This window comes from Molothrus aeneus, chromosome 7 (assembly GCF_037042795.1).
Source record: "Molothrus aeneus isolate 106 chromosome 7, BPBGC_Maene_1.0, whole genome shotgun sequence".
NCBI classification, from domain to species: Eukaryota; Metazoa; Chordata; class Aves; order Passeriformes; family Icteridae; genus Molothrus; species Molothrus aeneus.
The window spans coordinates 21755359-21769020 of NC_089652.1; the positions used below are offsets into that span (position 1 = coordinate 21755359).

General features: G+C 36.5%; 1 protein-coding gene across 2 annotated transcripts in view; it reads left to right on the forward strand.

Moving 5' to 3' along the window:
- Positions 1-13662, forward strand: part of KCNH7 (potassium voltage-gated channel subfamily H member 7) — a 205802-nt gene that overhangs the window by 147856 nt on the left and 44284 nt on the right. The gene's annotated exons all lie outside the window — the stretch shown is intronic.

The following is a 13662-nucleotide window of genomic DNA, read 5'->3' on the forward strand; positions in this document are numbered from 1 at the left end:
TTAGACCAGCATGTCCAACCATTAACCCAGCACGGACAAGTCCATGACTAAATCATGTCCCCAAGGGCTGACCAGACTGCAGCTTCTCTACATTGGTGCTTTGCCAGGCAGGGTCCACGTTCCTACTCCCTTTGACAGATATAAAAAGGGATGTATTGTACACCCTCCTAAAGAAATAGAGATAAAAGTTCTATCATTTCTATTTTGAGATCAGTTAGTGCCTAAAAAGTAATTGGATTTTTATCTTTCATATATTTTGTCTTTAATAGCTAGCTTGAATCTGCAACCATTGCCTTTTCTTCTGTGGTCAGTTTTGAAAGATATAATCTCTTCTGGATCCATTTTGATATGTTTTAAATTATTCATTAGTAGTTATATATAGAAATCTTTTCATACATAATACAGGAAAAAGTCAAGTTACATAAAAAAGACTAATTTTTATAAGTTATATAAGCATGAAACAAGGTGGGGTTTTTTAGGGGTGTTTTTTCTTTGTTTTTTGGGTTTTGTGGTTTTTGGTTTTTGGTTTTTGAATTCTGACTGGCTAATTAGTGCCAGGGTGCTGAGCTTCTACATACTACTGATGCTGCTGAGGGCGGAAGGGAGGGCAGAAGGTTTTTTTTTAAATATATGTTTATTCTCCAAATAATTTAGATTTTATAAAAAATCCAATGGAAATGGCATGGATCAGCTAATCTTCCAATGAAAATTGATACCTACCAAATTCAAAATTAAATTTGAAATGCTCTATAAAATCTTTACACTTCAAAAAAGCCTTCCAATTTAATTTGACATTGGTTTATGTCCTTTTCTAGAACAATCTCAACCACTGTGCAGAGCACAATTTGCATACCAAACTTTGATGCCATATCATTCATTATAATTGGAAATAGTTCCCTGCAGCTGCTGCTTTTTCTGTTATTACATTCACTTATCAATATTTTTAGTTGCTGCCGCATCCTAAATGCTAGAATTAGGTACAGGTAGAAGCTCTTTGGAGGTATAAATAAATGTAGGTCTATAGTATTACAGTGGTCAAGGATCTAGTTAACTAGAGATTCATTAATTAGATTAGAAATAGACATTTAGAAGATTTAAGTGGCTAGTTTTAGTCCTGTTTATGTTCCTATTCCCAGTGATTTTAATATATTTTGTTAGAGTCAGCTCTTTGAAGCTTCTGCTTCATGTCTGAATATAAATTTATTTGTAAATCTGTTCTTGGGCCATAGATCCATCAGGAATCTATCTGCAGAACAGTGCAAAAGTGGGCTTGGAAGATTTGAGCAGAGTGTTGAGAATATAATATGGTGGAAATGTTAAATGAGGTAGTAAAAATATGCTCATGCTGGCACAGTCTAAGGAAATCTGTCAAACAGCATCAAAATACACAGAGAGCAATATGACCTATTTAATCTATGGGGCAATATCAGTAAAAGAGCAAATGAGTATAAAACAGCCATGGTAAGTTTAAAGGTCACCCTTAATCAGAGTTGTGACATTCTGAAACAGTCTTTAATGAAAGAAGCTAGGGCAGCAATTCTAAGTGTTGCTAGAAAGACCCTGAGGATGTAGTGAAGGGGTACAGAAGATGCTGTATTTTCTGGGATTGCAGGACTTGATGACATGAAAGGTCACATATTGTACCATTCAAATATACATCCATCCATCTCTCCCTTTGTAGTCCTTATTTTCTATCTTTCTCCCTTTCCTCAGTTTTGCTGAGAAATGCAACCCTGGTGTTAAAATCTGACAATACCACTACTGTAGCTCCTCATGGTGCAACACAAAATATATCAGTGAGCTTTTGTGTTGGATCAGGCAGCCTGGATTCTCTCTCATTCTCTCTCAACAGTAATAAATCAAGTATCAGCATCACAGGATGCAACAAGTTCTTTCCAAAGACAACAGCTGTATAACTTCTTTAACATCCACAAGCTGGAGATGTAATTTGGGTCTTTAAGAGAGTGAAAAGGTAAGGATGGCACATAGTCACCTTCAGAGGGAAGAGGAAGAATAATGAATAAAGTAAATAAAAAAGTCGTTGGCCAATGTGTTTAGAAGAAGTGTTGCGCTTTGAGAAAACATTTAAAGAGGAGTAAGATACTTTAATAGAAAGATTTTAGTGGAATAAGTTAGAAATAGAAAGTAGAATAAAGTTTAGAAAATTATTTTAGAAGAAAGAGGAGATGCACTGGGACAGTAATTTATACCTTGAGAGAAAAACCTAGGTTACGCATTCTACGGCAAGAAACCTTCCAATACTGTTTTTCTACTTAACAGGAGGGTTCAGGACATTATGTGGAGATGAAAATTGCCTTAAGATATAGCTTGCAGTGAAGTGCTGCACATGTGATGGTCCTGAATAAGTAGATTCCTGATTGCTTTGCCTGGATGTTCACCTGGGGCTTCACTGATCATAACTCCTTGTGTAATGCCGAGAAGCATACCATCCTCTGGACACTTTCTGCATAACTGACTTTTAGTCAGAGAATTAGTCCAGGTGTAGCTGCCAGATAACCCTGATTGATAAATTGGCATTGTTATATCCTAGTGCAGATATTTATGACTAAATTATATTTACATTTCCATTCCACTTAAGAAAAAATTGTTTTTTAAAGTGTTTTTCCTTATAATTTCTGGAGGTGTTAATGTCACTCTCTTCTAGAAGAATCTCAGCTTACTTTTTTCCATTATTTCTTTTTTACAGTCTGTTCAGGAGGACAGTGCAATTTCTGCACTCTTTTGTACTGACTGGTTCAGTTGGGGTCCTGACATGATGGTTAGAAAGAGACAAGTCTTCCTAGAGGCACAAAAGTAGACTTTTATTAAAGAAAGCAGTAGGGCAAAAGTCTGACATCTGTCCCTTAACATTTTTTATGAATTCGTAAAGGGGACTTCTGGCCTTAAAATTTCAAGGTACAAAGACACAACAGGAACTGATTTTATCTTTTGCTTAAATACTGATTTATTTTAAAGCTTTTTAGACATCCAGTTTCCACTGATGTACAGCTGCAAAGTTGTGAACTCCATTGTAAACAGACTCATGAAGACTAAAATAGTCAGTGTCTGTGCTTTATTTTTAAAGAAAAGAGAGAATTCCTGAATTCCCATATCTTAATACTGTCTACAAATAATTGTCCCAGTTAATAAACTGTAAATTACTGGTCTCTTTATTGTGTTGTTTAAGAAAAACTGTTTTGTTGCTTTGGTCACTAGTGTCCAGAGAACGTTTATCTCCTTGCAATTAATCAGTCTGAAGGAATACAGAATGTGGTTGAAAGGCCCAATATATATCTGTTGTTCATTATTTATCTCAATAAATGACTTACAGGAAAGTAAAACTCTGTAATATTTTAACTTCTTGTAATAATAGATTTCAGAACAGTTTCATTATCCACCCACCTCTAGAAAACATATATATACCCAAACTGGTCATATGGCTTATGAAATGATAAATATATACCTTGACAGGCTACACAGAATATTGTGATCTGATTTGCAGACATGCTGAACACCCACAAATCTTCTGAAAATAGAGCTGCTGGTGAGGGGGGTGGGGGGGAGGCTGGGGACCATGTATGAAGTGATAGACCTTGTAGTTTCACTGCATGTTTTTGTAATCTGGCCAGACTTTATTTCGTTCCCCAAAAGATTAAGAAATAAGTAACAATATCCTCCCAAGGCCAATAAAGCTGTTGATATAAAAAGAACTATTATATGATCATGACTTCAAACTGACCTTCAGGTTTTCAGGATAAAAGAAGACTACCAGCATCTAGGACAGAGGGGGGCAATATAAAACCTAAAAATAAACCAAATTATTGATCTATACGTTTTCAGCAGTCTGATTCAGCTGACACACTGTGCTGTTTACATCCTGCAATAACTCACATGCACACAACGTTTCAAGGCTGTTCATTTTGCATTCTGCATAAGGCAGAAAATTCTGAATAAAGGGGAAACAATTTTGATGCCTTCCAATTACACAGCAAGAGATACATATAATAATGAAATTAGGGGGTAGGCAGGGCCAACATTTCCTAATATATGGAAAGTTTAAATTTACTCTGAAATGAGATGCTTCTTTTTCCTGTTATTTGTGAATTGACACATCTTATACAGGAGTATTCCCTTTCTTTACAATAATAGTTAGCACCCTCATGCAATAAATTTTCATCTTTTATTGTCGTTACATAATTAGGCTTTGTGATTACTATAGATGTAATTATAGAAATAGTATAAATGTGAGTAATTTCATTGTAATTTAGAAAGTGTGACACACCGTGAAACCAAGAAAAGCAAAAAGGCCATGGTTAAAATCAGTAAAAATACCTTAGTCCCACTGTGGCCATTTAAACCTGTGCCAAGGTGTCACCACAACTGGAAAGTTGTGTCTTTTTCACCAGAGCAAACAGCTATTCCAAGTGTGTGGAAGCAGAAATTAAAGCCCACTGTTTTGATCAGTTTCAGATGAGAGCATAGTATCTTCATTATAATTACTTGCTGTTGCACCAAGTAATAAAAATAAGATTCACAACAATTATGAAAGATAAAATATTCCTTCCTTACAGTAGAGCCTCTTCTTTTTGTGACAGCTGAATAGGTTCAGGCGGCTGAACTGCTGCAGTGTTTTGAGAAGATTTCACAACATATGGTAGAAATGGAGCAGTCGGAAAGCCCAGCTGCTTTGCAGCATGTAACCTGGATGCATCCTTAATTAGTCCATGTCCTTCCCCCAAGATCTGCTCTTCTATTACCTGATTTTGCTGAGTTGGGAAAAGTATCCACTATCTTCTATGAATTACAGTTTTGAGTAATCAATGTTTGATCTCTGTGTTTACTGCTGTGATGCTAACATGGAAAAAAACATATGACCTTTGTTAATATTAGCTCATTTGCCAAAGCAACATTCCTCTTCTAATGCTAAGGACTGGGAGAAAATAGACTTTCAGATGGCATTGTAATTTGTTCTGATAATAAGTTGGGTGTAAGAGCTAATACTGTACAAAGCAAGCAAAGCTTATAGAAACCAAGGTGCTGGCAGCATTTAGGCAAGTCTCATTTCTCTGATCTGGAGCTATAAACACCCAAACTCCCACTTCATGGTGGATTGACCTTGGAAGTTTCTAAACTTGGTAGGTTACTCTGCTGAAACCAACAGTTTTGATGCTCACCAGAACAGTCTCACCATGAACAGCAAGACGAACCCCACTAAAACCCAAAGAGCTGTGAGATCCTCTGATACATTTGTCATGCGCAGTCTGGAATAATAGCTTTCACATATGCAGTTAGAGTTGTCTTAAAACAGCTGTGAAAGTCATAGTCCCTCTTTCACATAACCTTAGAACTGTACAAAAATGTAGTGTGGAAGAGACCTCTAGAGGCCATCTAACCCAGCCTCCTATGCAAAACAGCACAAGTGCAAAGTTAGATCAGGGTCCAGTAGTTACTATGTTAACCCAGGACAGTCTCTATCTTTAGGAGAGCATAAGTATATAATTTCCCAGAGATAGACAGCAGTAGCCGCTGACATGGGGAAAGAGGAAAGGAAGAGGGATCTCATGGGTCACAAAAAGCTGCTATTTTTCAAGAACACCGCTGGAGTAACTAACATTCAGGACAACCTCTTAGAAAGAGGCAATCCTGGATTGTAGTTCCAGAGTAATTTGACTGTTACTTATCTTACATAAATGACCATCTGTTAAAAAAGGCACAAAAATAGCCCTGGGCACCACGGACTCAGACTCAGGACTCCCTCCCTCTCTCAATGCCCTTACCCTCAAATGGTCTAGATTCTGAACTCTGCTCTAGTGCCAGGCAACTCACATGTACGTACTGTAGGACCAATATTAGATCTAGTCACAAAATGCCATAACCTGGACAGGCAATGTTTAGCATTTACCTGCAATTATATAGTTGCACCTCTTAAGAGTGACTTTCCTCAGGAAAAAAAAAGGCAAGTGTGGTCAGCTAACAATTTAAATTCTTTTCTCTTTTCATGTAATACTAGATAGTATACAAACTAAAATTTTTGTGGGTAATCTAATGATTGATTAGTTTTTTCAAGGAAATTTTTACTCTCCCACACATCACTAATGAAAGAAATTGATGAATAAACTAAATTTAAAAAGAAAGTTCCTGCAATTTGCAGGTAGTATGATGATTATTATAAAGCAGTTATGTTCTAACACTAATTATAAATGAGGTCCTTAAGCATATTAACAAGAAATAGCAATGAGGTTATTATTCTTTTGTCTTGGGCAGAGGGGAGGAAAAAAGCATGTGGATTAGTTGTTTTTGATGTAGTGGCAACTGAGGAAAATGTTTTCTATTTAGGGCCTGATAAGGTTTAGCATTTTTTTCAAAGTAGTAGAAATAGTAAGAAAAAGCAAAGACCATTAACCCCAGTCAGCATAGTGTGTTGTTTGATGAATTCTGAATGCCCTCAAAACTAATAAGCCGAATGAGAAGGTCATTTTTCTCATCTATTCCCTGTCATGTGTTAGAACTTGGATAATGCTTTCAGCTTGTAACTGGTAACATGATCAATAGAGAAGGGCAAACCCAGAGAAGTTCAGAGTTAATGCTTTTCCAAAAAAAAAAGAAGAGGAAGGGAGTAAAAAGGAGAAACACTCCTTAAATTATATTTATGGATGGTGTTGGTGTTACTGAACATAAAATCAATAAGCATAGCACAACAAAAATCTCTAGGAAGTATTTATTAAAAGTGGCTAGTTCAAGCAATCTGTTATGAACCAGTTTAAACACAGAAGAGTCAGGGAAATGAAGCGTCTGTGAATAACACAGATCAGACCCAGAGAGGTACCCAAATAACCTGATTAAAACCAGATGAGGTTAGATGTTGGCACCAAAAAATGGTATATTTCATTTAGTAGTAAAAGAGGCAAAGGGGGAGAGAGAGGGAGAGAAGAGAGAAAGAAAGAGATAAAGAGTTGTGCAGGGGGAGTGGGTGGACAGGGAGAGAGTGACAGGGTGGAAACACATCACCCTTCCTGGGGTCCCAACCGTTGTCCCCCTCCATCTGGTCTTCTTGGCGGTGAGAGAGTCTCCCCTCTCCGTGCCCCGGAGCACTGCACCAAAAAGTACAGAATGCAGTGGATTGATGTATGTTTGGGCCAGGTGGGAACGCCCAAGGTGCCTCCCCTAAGGGGGCCAGTTTGACACTGTCCCTTGCAACACTTTGGGTATGTTGTATCTTGTTGCAGTGCTCTGATGCAGGGTCTGGGGACCCCTTTGGGGAAGGCCTTTGATGGGACATGACACCCCTCTGCTGTCCTTCATGTGGATGCAGATTTCCCAGGGTGAAGCGGCCCACATCTGAGCTCTGCACAGTGGAGGACGGGTGTTCACCACCTCTGACCAGAAGCTTTTTCACCACACACCCAACACCTCTTTCCCCCCACCCTTCGGTTGGAGGTTCTGTTCCAGCCTGGCAGCTTATAGCCCTGAGGCTGTGGTCTCCACCCTAGAAAGTGCTAAGGATGATCCAGCTGTGAATATATTCTTCCAGCCCAGGCCCGAGTCACTGTCTTCATCAAGGAGTAGTTCTGGGTCCAGTCAGAAGGCCTATTCTGGGTGTGGTGGTCTTCTCTGCAGCTTTTCTAATATAGTTTTACTATAATAGGCAAAAGTCCTTAATGAAGATATTTAAGCCATAAATTATAACATTCGATCTCCAACACCATTGAAAGTGTAAAAATATACTATAAAATAAAAATCTATCTGAAATAAAGTACTGAAATTATATGAACATTTACCTGATATTGATACGTAGAAAACCCTGTTTCTTCTTGATATTTTATTTACCTTGGGTAAGTCTAGTTTTCTTTGACAATTGAATAAATCTTGCATTGCAGCACATGGTGAAATTGTCCTTAAGATACTTTAGGTTTATTTACAAGCATAAAAATTTCTTTTTTTACTCAAAGAATTGCCACTTTTACATTAAGGTAGCATCTTTTTAAATATGGAAATTCCAGTAACTACTCAATATCTTGGAAGCTGGCATGAAATGGTATGCTCAGCTTCAGACAGAGTGTGGAGTATACTACTACTAATAAATGAGAAACATTTATTAAATGGGAAGAACAGTTCTTCATTTCCCAGCTTTGCATTTTTTTTTCTATTCTAAGTATCCATCTTTGAAAATGTTCTACTTTCTAAATGAATTCTATCAATTATGAAGAAGCCTCTCTTTTAAAGCAAAATAACTTCTGAATGATATGGGCTCATATTTGTACAAATTTGTTCTGTTCAAGGAAATTTAGTTTCACTGGGTTTGTAGATGAATTACAAATGGAAGACTATAACCAAAGGAGAATAACACATTTTGCTACATCTTAGTCTCTGATGATGTTAGTTGCTTGGTTTGGAATTGAGAAAAAAATCAGAGCCTGTGGCTCATGGCCATTCTGCAGAACTTGTTAGAGGCCAGCTAATTTATTTTTGACAAATTTTTTTAGGATAGGATGCAGACTCTAGCCTCCTTACAGATTTTCAAAAAAAGCTTGAAAAATAAGTTTTATCCAAGATAGTTATTTGCAGATATATTGTGTTGTCTGTTTTCTCACTTCTTTACACCCACAATACCCAGTGAGGAAAGGAAACTGCAGTTTGCACCGTGTGACAAATTAGTCAATATATCTAGAAAACAATGAGCATTAAGGCTTACAGGCTTCTCTTCTAGGCTTTTTTTCCACTAGACTGAGCTCTCAGGGCCTGCAGTAGCACCAAAAAGATTCTTGTATCTCCCTGGTTGTTACAGTTTAACCCTAGCTGGCGACAAAGTACTATACAGCAGCTGCTCAGGCCCTTCTTGCACCCTCAGTGGGATGGAGGGGAAAGTCAGGAGTGATACTAGTACTAATGTGTAAACAAAAGGAGGGAGGAAGACAAAAAAGGAGAGACAGAGACACAGGGGAAGAGGACCCAAGAAAAGCAATTTATACAGCACAATTGCTCCCAGCCTGCTGACTGATGCCAAACCCATTCCCAAGCCGTAATAAGTCTGTCTTCCTGGTGATCCCCCTCAGTTTTTAGTCTGGCCATGACATTCTATGCTATGGACTATGCATTTGGCCTGATCAGGTCAGCTGTCCTGCCCATGCTTCCTCCCAGCTTTTTGTGCACCTGCTCACTGAGAGAGCCTGGGAAACTGAAAAGTCCGTGACTTAGGGTAAACATCACTTAGCAACCAAGGCATCAGTGTGTTTTCAACATTATTCCCATACCAGATCCAAAACAGAGCAGTGTGTCAGCTACTAAGAACAAAACTTAACTCTCTCATAGCCAGAATCAGGACACTGGTTAAATCCATAAATAAAACCTCTTGTTCTCTGCAAAACATGAGCTTCATTTAGCATAGCACGGGCAAGGTAGAGGTTCCCAAGGACTTACTTTTGTCTCACTGATTCTGTGCTATTTTTGTTTTGTTATTGATTCTGTTGGAATATCAGAGTATTTAGTGAAGAATCATCATGAAGATCATACCAAGTCTTGCCACAATTCTCCAAAACTAAAATAAGTTTTTGCATTGTAAAACGATAAAAGTTTTACAATACAAAAATGTAAGATGCAGCTACTGGCTGAGCAAAGGGCAAGTTTGTCTGCTCGCTTCCCCATGGTCACAAACCCACCCTTTTTCTATGCCTAACCAGCATTAATTGAATGGGTGGCCCTAAAAATCTGGATCACGCTTTTATGGGTTGGTTTTACTAATGAAATGTAATTTGTATCATTAGATTGTCTGTATCTATGTATGCAATCTGTTCCATCTACCCTTGGTAGATGGCTTTTTGGTCAAAATATTGATGGCCAAGTTGTATAGAAGTTTGGGTAATGCACTTAACTTTCCTAAAAGTGGTGTTGAGAGCAGTACTTAGGCAACCTGGGCAGAGTGCTAAGACTAAATATCTCCTTGAAGTGAACAAGTGCTCATTAGGCACAAACAAGGAGAGCCACAGGGAAGATGGTAATTTTTAAAGTAAGCTTTTCTCCCTACCAGAAGAGTTTCTATTGCAGTTCATGTATTTTTAAACACTATGGAGTCTAATTGCAAAATGCAGATTTTCTAGACACTAAAGTTAGCTTTTTTTTCCATAGTATGGGAAAAATATTTACCATGAAACTGAAACTTAAACTTAAATATGAAGATATGCATAAGGATCTTTTCTTCCTTTCTCCTGTACTCCTGACAGTTATGTCAGTAAGTACTGTAATCATAGAACCAAACAATGAATGCAGCTATTTCATTATCTCTCCATGCACTTCAGAAATTCTTATAGCTTTTATTCTTTTCTTTATCCCATCAAAGTATTTCACAGCCAGCAAACCAGTCAAAATGTATAATAATGAAAAATGTTTTTTTCATAAATATTGTAAGAAGGATGAGATAACATCAACAAGCACAAAATCTCAAAATCTGCTTCTTTTCTTGCCACACTATGAACAGATGATAGAAAATATATTCTTGATTACTAAAAGCCACACAATAATTTAAGTCCTTATAAGAAATTTGACCCTTGATATTTTGTTTTCAGACATATAAATACTTGTCAGCAGCTTAGTGTTGCCAGAAGAGCAATGAATAACTCACAAACTCACAAACTCACTAGAATGCTGATTTGCTGTCTTCTGAAATATTATCTCATAGTGAATTTTAAATAAGAGGGTTACGCAACTTTTAATATATAGTCTGTCATTACCTTTTGCTAAAAGAAGTCAATATCTTCTTTGTAAATATCTTCTTTATAATCTATATATCCCTAATTTCAGTTTTAAAGAGCAGTAAAGTGCTCTACCTAAATCTATGTGCTTCTAAGTGTTGCTCTGACAATGCATTACCCACCAATGTTGAAGTAATTACATACTGACTGGCAGGAAGAGGCTCTTGAGGTTTAAGATTACACACCATTTCTTAAAATTTTCATGGAAAATTAACTATAAAAATGCCTCCTCTCTTTTAATATCTAGCTTAATAAAAATAAATTATGGGTTAGAGATATACATGTATTCAATTTTGGTGAAAGGGTCTTGTAAGTCAGTAAGTATTATTTCCCTGAAACCCAAACAATTTTACTTAACAAACAGGAGAAAAAGGCTGTTCTACTGTTTTGACCATGAGACATGCATGTTTCTTTAACCATTTGAAGATTTTGGGTTGCTGTGTATGTAAATATGTTTAGCTGAATAAGATATATAATTATTTGATAACTTCATGAAAGTTCAGCCCTTCATGGCCTCAGCGAGGCACTTAGCACTCTGAGGAAGTCCCATTTCTCTCAAACAAGCTTCTGTGAGACAGATTGATATCTAGAACAAAATAAATTAAAATAAATTACACTCAGATAATCTTTGAATTTTCAGGTTCCACCACTACTAGCAGTTCTGTTTCAATACCTGCCTAAAATAACATTTGGTGAATATGAGGATGTAGGGGAAAAAGAAAAAGAAAAACCTTCTGTATAAGACTTCATTACTTTACTACAAACTGTCTCACAGAGTGTTTTAGCATTCAGCATTATATACAAACAGACACATTACATGATTTAAAAACCTTTAGTAAAGACACAGAGAGTAAGACAAGAAGGCAAGTATTATTAACATTCCCTACCATTAGTATTTCAGGAGATGTTCTTTTTAGCTGTCCTTTGAAAGACATGCAAAAATATCTTTTACATGTAAAAATACCTTGTAAAGCTGGTATGTGAAAGCCTTATGTAATGCTGTGTTTGCACCAAATCAAGAGCACTTCAGCTTTCTTTTAGTACTGGTGTAATCTTCTTAATTGTTCATGTCTGCATAAGGAAGACAATCATCAAGATGACTGAAATATGAAAATCCATTAAAGTCTTTTGGGGAATTAGGTAATGCCTACTATCAGAAAGTCAATGTTAATTTAAATTCCATTTGTTCATAAATACTCGTGTAATATTTATTTTTAGTTGGTTTTAGATTCAGAAATCTCCTTAGGAGGTCCAGTCTGTAGATGTCTCATAGTAATGGTATGAATAGAGAGGAAAAGTAAAGATATGTACTTACTAGTTATAGCTTGGCAGCTTCAATAGAACTAATACACAGGAGAAAAGAGAGACAGGAGAGGTTACTTCAAGAGAAGAAATTTCCATAAAATCTGTTAAAATCATTTTAAAGCTGAAGCAATACTGCCTCATTTTGAGTCCTCTATCATTCTGATTTAAGGTCAGGACAAAAACCGTCAATTACAAGAATATGGCCTTTGCTGACAAGTCTGATTCATGTTTCTCATTTCTTTTCCTTTCCAAGTTTTTCCTGTTCAATACTGTTATTAGCCTTGTTGATAAAGATCTGAAAATTAGTTCAAAACTACCTTTAAAATGGAAGACATTGTATTGTGTATTTGGATTAGATCTAAAGAGACAGATGTTCCAAATTCTTTCCTTTTTTTCCACTAGCTACAACAATGTTTACAATACAATTATCATGGTTCAGTTTCTTCTTTACATTTTCATGTAATTTCATATTTTGATGTTGAATATCCTTTATTCAATGAGTTCCTTAAATCATAGTAGATATTCGAGTCTCTCACCAGATGAGGAGCTGATGTGTTTCTAGATTTGCTACATCCTTCCTGGCTTAAGGATGCAGGAGTGATCATCCACTCGGTTCTCAGGGCTGTGTGCCTAGCTTTGGACTACTGCTAAGTGAGTGCAGCAACACATTGGCAAAATAATATTTTTTCATGTCATATAGTATTTCCTAGAAATAAATATTGCAACATTGTATTTGAACAGGTACCATCTTCCATAGTTTTACACAAGATGTTTTACGGATGAGATAAATGTTTATTTTAAAGTTCCCAAAGTAATTTGGGACTATACTTATAGTTTGAACTTTATTAAGTGTTTATGAAATTCTCTTAACATTAAAGGTGCTATGCAGTAGCTAACCTTGTCAGTACAAGATTTACTTTAATTAATCTTTTGCAAAAGCAGCAGTGACAAAACAGTATTTAGTACTGAATATAACTACACCATTTAAATATACATACACTTCATATGAGGCACACTTGGTCATGAGATATAGCAAAGTACCATCTAATTTATTAATGATTGCAACCATCAAACTTCCACATCTACTTTTCACACAGATATCTGTGTCCATCTAACTAAAATCTGTTCAGTTTCACTCAAGCCCTTATACCTTTTTTGATATTTTGTCACCTGCAAACATTGTTCTTTGTTCAAATTTTCTGCAGTACTTCTCTCTGAGATGAAAGGTGTTACCTAGATTGTGAACGTTACATATTCTTTCTGTGAGTGTACATTAGTCACCTATCTTCTGTTTGTTTGGAAATAAACAGCACAAAAAATATTGTGACTTCTTAACAGAGGTGAAAAAGGTCCAATATTTTCTGAATAACTTGCATTTTGCATTTGGTCAATGCAATTGCAGTATGTTCAAGGGATGAGTGCAGTGCTTCTTGAATGCATTAGGAATGGTTCCTGGTTCTTTTCCATGTTCATGTGCTTTACTTAGCTCTATAGTCACTTAAAGAGCCTGGGTGCAGCCCTGTCCTAGACTTGCTCTCACCAAGTGGTAGAATAACCAGGAAACCATACTGTTAATGCATGCAATGGTTTGGCAGAAATATTTATTTAACAA